The following is an 11,005-nucleotide window of genomic DNA, read 5'->3' on the forward strand; positions in this document are numbered from 1 at the left end:
TAATTAAAATTTAAAGTAAAGTGCAAACTGTATTGTGTAAATACACATGAAATACTAATTATATTATATTATATTATATTATATTATATTATATTATATTATATTATATTATATTATATATAAATTAAATGTCCAATCGTATCATATGCTCAATTTTATTGAAATAGCAGAGCATTTTAATTGATAGTCTCATTCCATACACACATAAATTCAACAGATAATTTGCATAATACTATACAGCAGTCATTGTAATCAACTATTATTTAAAATAATACAATTTTTATAACTTGACATAATTACTATGATTAAAAAAATAAATAAAAAATCTTAAACCAAAGACTGAAAGCATCCACAGCTGATGCCAAGCCATTTATAGCAAACAGCCTGTTAGGAAGGACACCAGCCTGAGCTGAATAGGAAGCAGTTTGTCCATCAGAGTTCAGCCTGAACAGCATGAAGCGCAGGAAGGGGAGAAGGACAGTAGCTGTCATTTAACACAACTTGCCCTCCGAGCCTGTAGTCAAACAGCTTCGTAACACTAGACTTGGTCACACAAGCTCTTTCTCCCTCGATCGTCTGTCAGCATAAGTGACAAGTGCCCTAAAATCTAACCTTGGATGAACCCACCCCGGTTCTTCCTATTGAGACGACTGTCAAGTGGGGAGCCCTACAACCACGCACCAAAACGAATACAAAACAATGTTGACAAACAACAGAGAGAGAGAGAAAGAAAAAAGAAATTCATGTAGGAAAAATAAAGATAGCAGCATGACAGGCCTCAAGGACAGGGTAAGCCTCAGAAATGTTCAGGCCTGAATAACGATTTTGTTTTTCAAAATAAAATAAATAAGATAAAATAAAATAAAAAATACTGTTCAAAATATACACTCAAATAAAATAATTGTTTCAACTACTAATTTAAAAAGAGCAGCAACAACATAACTCTTGAGATTTGTTTTTTTTTTTTTTTTTTTTAAATGATTCCCAGCAAACACTTATGTGTTAGACGTCAAAGAATAGCCCAAAACAAGACTAGTCATCAAATAAACAGATTAGACAGGTCTTCTTTCACTATATTGTTTATAAACAGAAAAAACATTTTACAGGTAACTTTTATTCTAAATCTTGGACCTTATTCCTGAAATAAAAATGAGCAATAAAAAGGTGTGAAGCACCAGAAGCGGACCATATTAAATTAATTTAAATATATATAGGCTATTGTTGATAGAGGAATTTTCTAATGTACGTTTTTTATCTAAGGGGGTAGAAAAATTCTGAAGAATTCATTATTATTATTATTATTATTATTATTATTATTATTATTATTATTATTATTATTATTATTTTATTTTATGTTTTAATTAACATTTTTTAATGAAATGGCCAAAGACAAATTAGTCTTGTTTTAATTTTACTTTACTGCAATTTTTTAAAAATATTTTAGTACATCAAAAATGTGGTTATGATGACATTTGACTAACTAATCCAGCAAAATAAAAAAATAAAAATAAATAAATAAAAAAAATAAAATAAAAATAAATAAATAAATAAATAAAGTATTGCTTAAGATGTCACTAAAAGGCAGTATTTAAATCTCAGTTAAATAGAAACAGTTAAATATAACTGCAAAATACCACCCTTTTCACCAGGCTGACTACAGGCCTGTGTGTATGTTCACTGACAGCCCAATTTTTTTTTTCATAAAATAATTATAAAAAAAAAGAAAAAAAAAACCTTAGCACTTTTAAGAGTCATGGGACGAAGTATAAAAAAAAAATAATAATAATAATAATTCACAGTCACGTCGGCCAGCTGATCAGTGACTACCACCATCGTTAAAACACTTCAGAGGTAGTCGGGACATAATTTGGCAATAGATCAGAATAAACGGGCTTACAATGTCTGCGGTTGGACTACCACACTTGCTGCATTCAGCGTTCAGCTCTCACGTTCAGCATTTGTCCCACAGACTAACCATCAGGAACCATGGGGATTGATTTGGACTGGTTTGTATGTGTATATTTTATTCTGAAAAAAGAATGACCATTGACTTGCATTATATAAATCACTAGAGCACATTGTTATTCTTAGGTGAACAATTAATCCAATCAAGTTAATCGACATTCTTTATTTATTTGGTAACCTTTAACCAGTCTTAACATTTGCTTCCGAGTTTAAAGTTGGAGTTATTCTCGCTTGATGTTATTTGATTGTACATTTTCAATGGCCTCAGGGTTAGTAAATTAACTGTAAACTTTCATTTTTTGCATGAACTATCTCTTTAATCATGCTGTGATGCAAGTCACCTTGCACAAATTGGCTTATTTACAGACCAAAGCCCTTATTTTAGCCATTGAACTTACCCCTATACCAGGGGTGCCCAAACTCGGTCCTGGAGGGCCGGTGTCCAGCATATTTTAGATCCCACCCCAATTAAACACACCTGAACCAGCTAATTAAGCTCCTTCTAAGTATACTAAAACTTCCAGGCAAGTGTGTTGAAGGAAGTTGGAGCCAAACAATTCAGGACACCGGCCCTTCAGGACTGAGTTTGGACATCCCTGGCCTATACTATCAAGTAGGAAGCCCTAAAACAATACGCTACATACTAATGTAAAATGCTTACAAACAACAGAGAGAAACAAATGTGTGCATTAAAAAATAGGAAAAATGAAGATAGCATTATGACAGGCCTCAAGGACATCAATGATGAGCACGAGTTGGCCTGCAGGACTGTTGTGGTTCATCCGACTCCCCTGATGACTGAAGGGACAAGGTTACCTATTGAAGGCTCTTCTGTAAATCTCATGCTCATCAGCACTTCATTTGATATGCTGATATCAGACAATCAGCTACAACATTTTCTCTTTCCTGAATGCAGAGGTCAGACCAGCCAGTCACATCTTGATTATTGGTGATCTCTTCATTGTTGTTTCGGTCCAAAATATCATTTTTACTAACTTAGTATAAATACCAACAACAAATGTGAGCATTTAAAATAAATATAAATAGTAACTAACTAAACAACTGTTGTTGTTAAAATAATCTCCACAGTTTCTCCAAAATCCTAACGCTTACCAAGGCTACACTTATTTTATTAAAATATTTGTAAGAGAAAAAAAAAAGTAATTGGTGAAATATTACTACAATTTATTATTCATTTTTTATTCTATTACTTTTTATAAAAAAAACACCTTTTAAAGCATATATACTTTTAAAGGACATGCATTAGTATCATTAGGGTACATTTCAATTCCCAAAGTGCACATCTTGGGACCATTTAAAAAGGAACCATGGCAGGGTGGTTCTATCTAGACACTTTTAAGGTGGACAAATCGTTTCGTTTCAACCCACTTAAAAGCACCAACTATTAAACTATATAATAATAATAAAAAATAATAATAAATAATAATAATAATAATTTTCCTAAAAAAATCAATAAGAACAAAGTTTAATAGTAAATTGTTATATTTTTCATTTATTTATTTATTTATTTTTATTTTATTTATTTATTTATTTAATTTATGCATGCTGCTGCTGGAGAAGCAGAGAAAAGGAAAAATGACATGACATAAGATTCACATAATATATGTCTCTTATACTTGTTCAGACTGATCTGCATTAATGCATTTAGTGTTTAGCTGGACAATTAATCATTAAAAAAAAAAAAAAAAAAAAAAACTCAGGATCTCGCTTCAAACACCCACATGATCTTAATTATAGTAAATGATTGCATATGTTTATACTCATTAATCCTTCAATGATCATTGTGTTGCATTCAAATCTGTGTTTGACCCAGACAGAACATCTGAAATTACATAAAACTGCGAAGGAAATGTGGGATAGCGTGGTGACGTAATGACTTTAATCTAATTATGTGCTATAACATGTAAAACAGGATGATGAAAGAAACATTCAAAAAGCAACTCATGTAAACACCTTAATCATATTACTGTCTTATTCGGATTAAGGTGAATAATTCATTTACTGATGTCCATGTAAACATAATCTATAGTTACAGGTGTCCAGCTTTCTTCAAAATATCAACAGAAGAAAGAAACTCATGAAGACTTGAAGCAAGTAAAGGCTAAGCAAATAATTACAATACTTTCATTTGTTTGGGTGAACTACATCCCTTTAATCTGTCACTTAATAACTTAAATAAAAAAAAAAAATATATATATATATATATATATATATATATATATATATATATATATATATATATATATATTCTATAATAAAGCATTATGCGTTAATGAGTGAGTTTCTGAATCATAAAAATTAGATTTCATATAATTCATATGTATGTAAGTATATATAGTGTGTGTGTGTGTGTGTATGTGTGTGTGTGTGTGTGTGTGTGTGTGTGTGTGTGTGTGTGTGTGTGTGTGTACCTATTTGTAATAACTGATTAATTTTGTCTTTGCCATGCTGACAGTAAATAATTATATTTTACTTGATATTTTTCAAGACAACTTCTATACAGCTTAAAGTGACATTTAAAGGCTTAACTAGGGTAATAAGGTGAACTAGGCAGGTTAGGGTAATTAGGCAAGTTATTCTATAACGATGGTTTGTTCTACACTATCGAAAAAAAATAGCTTAAAGGGGCTAATAATTTTGTCCCAAAAATATTTTTAAAAAAATTAAAAACTGCTTTTATTCTATTCTAGTTGAAATAAAACAAACACGACTTTTTTCAGAAGAAAACATATTATCAGACATACTGTGAAAATTTCCTTGCTCTTTTAAATACCATTTGGGAAATATTTAAAAAAGAATAAAAAAAGGGGGCTAATAATTCTGACTTTAACTATATATATATATATATATATATATATATATATATATATATATATATATATATATATATATATATATATATATATATATATATATATATATATATATATATATATATATATAACTATATATATATATATATATAACTATATATATATATATATATATATATATATATATATATATATATATATATATAGTTATATATATAGTTATATATATATATAGTTATATATATATATATATATATATAACTATATATATATATATAACTATATATATATATATATATATATATATATATATATATATATATATATATATATATATATATATATATATATAACTATATATATATATATATATATAACTATATATATATATATATATATATATATATATATATATATATAACTATATATATATATATATATAACTATATATATATATATAACTATATATATATATATATATATATATATATATATATATATATATATATATATATATATATATATATATATATATATATATATATATTATAATAAACAGTATTTATTTTAAATATTTTAATATTTTACTCCACTGACAGCTATTCAAATAAAGTTTGCAACCAACATATAAAATCACAAATCAATCATTCAAAAAAGAAAGAAAGAAAGAAAGAAAACAAGTTCTGAAAACAGCCAAACAAATGCCAATACTATTTCTCCATTCAGTAGATGAATGGAAAAGCAAACATTTCAACTTATCCAGGTATGAAACACCTCTTTGATTTACAATAGATGCTGAGATATACAGCGACACCGGTCATTTGGCACAAACCATTTTATTTACTCACAAATGCCAGTTTGTATCAGCAGCTGGCTTTTTACAAGTGTTATTTTTGAAGCATATGAATTATAAAGTTTTTTTTTTTACTTTCATTATTAGTAGTAGTAGTAGACTACTAGTCATCCAAACTATACTATATATAATATTCCTTGACTCCAGCCCTTGGACAAAAGATAAGTTTTTCCTTCCTGTTCAAACTTTAAAATAGCTGAATGGAAGAGAAGATATCATCGTATATGATAAGGACGTCTTCTTTATTTTTTATGTGCGTGACATTGAAAGAGACACAAGCCTGGCGCCACATAAATCAAGTTGACAGTGCAATGGATTTGTAATGGATTAAAAAAAAGACAAAAAAAGCTTGGGAATAGTTCTTTCTTCTCCTCCTCCTCGCAACGATCCCAGGAGGCTCAGCTCCACTTAAGACGTATGTAATTACTTAATTTCATCCATCAGTGATGGACGAGGTGAACGCAATTTGTCAATCATCTACAGCTATGTTAAAGTGACATTCAATAACGAACATATGTGCATGTGGGAAATGTTGAGAGTCATTCTTGTGGAAAATGCACAAGTGTAAACAATCAACATACACTGATTTATTGACAGACACAAACGGGCATAAATTATATAGTACAAGTCACCATAAATTAAACATTTAAGGATGATTCATCACTCAGATGTGTTTTTTTGATGTCAACTGAGTGGTTTGGCAATATAAGAAACAAACGAACTAAATAAATTTCAGATTTCTCAGCTGAACCTTTGTATTCAATCCAAGATCCAAGCTAAGCAACTTGTAATCTATTATTTAGAAAAGTAAAACTACACTGTATAAAAAAAAATAAATAAATAAATAAAAAAAAATAAATAAAAATAAAAAATGTTTATTTTCTGGCAGCAGGGGCAATAAAGATACAGTATATAGTACAGTAGTCGTAATAAGTGAAGTTTCATAAACTATTTTTGGAAGAATCCCCCCTTCCACCCCATCTCCTCTTTTTCCTTCCTTTTCTAAAGGGGGAACTCTCCAGACCTACCTGATCTTGCTCAGGGTTCTCTCCCGGGACAGCATGCCAAACCTGCTATTAATGCTAAGCATATATAAGTGGGAACTCTTGAAACAGTAGTAAAATAAACATTGTGTAGTTTAGAGCATGCATTGTATGCAGCCTACAGATAATAGGCTATTATTTGACATTACTAACCTTACTTTATTCCTCATATGATTACTATCTTCAATGATACTAAAACAGCTTGACTGCATTTTTGTTTCCCTATTTTTACAGGAACAATCTGTAAATATTAATGTTACAAATTGAAAATACAAAAACAATTCTTTTAAAAAACAGAGTAATTTTTCATGTTTTGCTGTTTGGCTGATCACGTAATTATAGTAATATGCATGTTTTTGCACATTTTATCACTAGAATTAACTTACAATCAACTTCACTAGAATCAATTTTCCCATGGACAAATGAAAATTCACATTTTGCAATATTAGGTTACATATAATACTGCCACAGTTATTGCAGAATCACATATCACTTGATCTTTAAAAATATTTTTTTTTCAAAAATTACAAATACAAGTATAATCACTTTGATCAATAATTTGATAAAAAATAATTATATTCCTAACTTATTCTTAGGAAAATGTCTGAGACGATACAATCGGATTTTCTTTGAAAGGCTTTGATTTTTAATGACAACAACCTGTGAAATTTCAAAGATCTCTCATTCGTCCTTTCCCTAAGCTCACTCCTGTCCTACGTTAAAGACACTTCCTTTCTCCCTCTCTTCTTTATGATGCAGTACTTTAAATCTTGGATATACAGTAAGCAATGATTCTCTCTGTACTCAGGAGAGATTCATTAAAAAAGAATCATGTCCACTGACAATGTTGTTTATTTCTACATCTTTAAATAAATGCAATAATGTAAATGCACAAGAAAACAGCACAGATAGCATCTGGTCAACTGAAGCACTGCGGGTGGTTAATGAATAAGAAGCGCTTTAATTCTTAAATGCTGCGAGCAAAATGTGATGCAACCGTTTAGAAAAGTAATCAATACACTTTGATTTCAAAGCAAGATGCACTTAACTGAACTTTACATCTTTTGCCGGAGTATACTGTACAACAGAAAAATATTATTAAAAAGACACTATGTGAGTGAGAGGAAAAAAAAGAAAGATATTGTAAAAACAGAGAGTATTACATTATTTTTCCTCACTGTTAATAGGATAGCTTACCCCAAAACATGTAACCGATGAGGCCAATCAGACACATATATATATATATTTTTGCTTTATTAATAGGAAATAATAATACAAATAATACACCATCGACCGACACTGTCAACAGACACGAAAGGAATGCACAGCTTGGAATGGACAGACACACGGTCATGCTCCTACAACTTTTCATCTAACCCTTGTATTCCCTCTTTGTGTGTATCAGATGTTTTGCAACAAGTCTCTTGCTCATGTATTAGTATTATGGTTTTAATACTCCTGCAATCAATGTTTAACTCTACCACAGCTGAACAAGATCATAGTTGGTTCATGTTTGATGTCCCTGCAAAGCTAATTTGGTGTACTAAATGATTATTTACACTTTTAATTTGTGTGCAACAAATAAACATTTTAAGAAACTTTTGGTTATCAGCAATCATCCAGAATGCATATGCAAATCCCCAAGCTTCAGAACAAAAAACGTAAAACTTCCCTTGGCAAGGTAACTTTCTCATTGGTCAACAAGAGTGGTACAAAACCATACTTATAAAAACTGGTGACTGAGGCAATAGAGTTGTTCCGTTCCAGCTCAGGACAGCTTCTTTTTAGGTCCAGTGAGCAAAATTGGAACCTGGCAAAAATGGGTTAACAGCACAGCCCAAATATTCCCATCTCTAATACCTTTATTAGTATTTTTATTTTTTTTTTTCTGCTGAAAGTATTTAAGTTTAGTGCGCCGCAAAACCAGAACTATACATAACTACAGTTTTTTTTTTTGCTGCCTCAAACTTTAAAGAACAGACTCCACCCCTCTCCAAGCATCAAGAACCAACCACCAGCTAACCCACCTGGGAATCCAGCTCAACGGAGGGAGTTCTTCACATCATAAAAGGAATACAAGTAACAACTCCCTACTGAACTGGTGTAAATAATAATAATAATAATAATAATAATAGTATATATATATATAGTAACAACTCCCTACTGAACTGGTTTATATAATAATAATAATAATAATAGTATATATATATATATATATATATATATATATATATATATATATATATATATATATATATATATATATATATATATATATATATATATATATATATATATTTGAAGTCAGAACTATTAGAATTATTATAAAACATTTTAAGGTCAAATTATTAATCCCTTTAAGATATTTTTAAAGTCTACAGAACAAACCATCATTATAAAATAACTTGCCTAATTACCCTAACCTGCCTAGTTAACCTAATTAACCTAGTGAAGCCTTTAAATGTCACTTTAAGCTGTAAAGAAGTGTCTATAAACTATTATGTTTGGAAATGTGTTGAAATAAAAAAAAATTTCTCTCCATTAAACAGAAATTGGGAAAAAAATAAACAGGGGGGCTGGGGGCTAATAATTCGGACTTCAACTGTATATACAACCCTAAAGAGACCATAGAAGGGTTAAACTGATTATTTTTGGTTTGCTTAGTTTGATCTTAAATCCAATGTTTCCTTCTTCTCTACAACCTGTATGAATGTGTGTTTGTGTTAGGTGTCGGTTTCTGTTAGATTAGTCAATACATTTTTTGTATAAAGAAAAGTGTCTGTGCATATTTCGGAATCTAATGTCTTAAACTTCGATCTTGTTACCCTGCTTAAACATTATAAACAAAAATAAACTCATACAGGTTTGGAAACACCCTAAAAGTCCATTTTTATATTGGGGTCAAATTAAACCTGGATAGAAAAAGATCACTAGGGCTTAAACTCCTTAATGCCTGTTTTGTTACGGAAAGGATGGAAACAATAAATCGCTTCATTTAGGACCATTGGGGCCAATAGGAACCTACCAGTCATCATGAGGTCATGTCTGGCCAATGCAAATATGGGCTCCGTCCCAAACGCCTCCTTAAGTCCTGTGGTCCTCCTTCAAGTCCCCATTTTGGTGACATAATGTCGCATAGATTGTCCGCTGTCAGGTATATTCATTTGCCGCGAAGTCCGATCATTACATCGATGGCACATCAGACGTAAGAGGTGCTTGTGAAACCTGCAGTGAATAAAATGGATCATCTTATGGCCTAATGGACTAAACAGACACACGTAAACATCACATAACATCCATTAAGAGCACAAGTATGTATAAGTATAATGTTGTGGGAGGCAGGAACGCATTCAAAAAGTGGTAAACAAGCTGTTCCTAAATATAAAATGTATAAAAGTGTACTTTCCCTGAATTATCTGGAGCATGAGAAATAGTTAACGTTATCTCTCATGAGTAAACTTCTGACTTGTTTGATCATGTACATGTAATCAAGCTGTTAAATTTGGACTTCATCTGTGTTTATATGCTTCAAAGAACAAACAAAAGATGCATTTTTATTACAAAAGGGTGAAGATTCATGCTTGATGTACTATGACTTGGTAAATTAGAAGACAATGGAAATTAAACTACAATAATAAACTCATACACACAAAAAACATGACTATGTGCTCTTCAAAAACATAAGGGAATTTATAAGAAAGCCCTAATTTGTGACGGCCTACAAACTGAAGTTGCATCTGAACAACTACAGCAAACAATATGTACACTTTTACACTACACTACAATGTGAACACTTACAAAATGCACAAATGACGGAAAGAATAAACTCACCTCAGTGGCTGATTGTCACCAAAATAAAGCAAATGCTAATTTCTAATCTAATATGACTTGTAAAGCAGGTTGTAATGTTTTCTTCTTCTTCTGGTATTTAATGCTGATGGCAAACTAACAAAGAAAGTTTGCCATCTACTGGCCTGGAGTCTGGAGAAGATGGATGGATAGCAAAGGGCAAGTCATAAAAAAGTATATAAAATAAACAGTATAAAATAGTTTTTAAACAAATAATCTGCCCTTAACCCTAAAAATAATAGTAAATATTAACATTGCAAACATCATATAATTTTATATGCTCACTGTGCAACAAATTCGAGTGTTGTAAATTTGTATACACGTTGATGAACCTAAATTAGGTTGCCGGCTGCCGGCAACATAGCTGCAACATACCGTATGACACCAATAACTACACTCAGTTAAATAACATTTCAGGTAAACTGTTTACAGTGTACATGAGCTTACAAAAAACATGTTTT

At 30.3% G+C, this 11,005-nt stretch overlaps 1 long non-coding RNA gene across 1 annotated transcript in view; it reads right to left on the bottom strand.

Annotated features, from left to right (window-relative positions):
- Nucleotides 1-10,599, bottom strand: part of LOC141376640 (uncharacterized) — a 124,735-nt gene extending 114,136 nt beyond the window's left edge. Inside the window, exons 1-2 of the long non-coding RNA XR_012387241.1 lie at nucleotides 10,527-10,599; nucleotides 9,721-9,920 (exon numbers count right to left, since the gene is read on the bottom strand). This is a non-coding gene — a long non-coding RNA (uncharacterized lncRNA). The remainder of the gene's footprint in view (nucleotides 1-9,720; nucleotides 9,921-10,526) is intronic.
- Nucleotides 10,600-11,005: the final 406 nt, after the last annotated feature.

This window comes from Danio rerio, chromosome 11 (assembly GCF_049306965.1).
Source record: "Danio rerio strain Tuebingen ecotype United States chromosome 11, GRCz12tu, whole genome shotgun sequence".
In the NCBI taxonomy this organism is placed as follows: domain Eukaryota; kingdom Metazoa; phylum Chordata; class Actinopteri; order Cypriniformes; family Danionidae; genus Danio; species Danio rerio.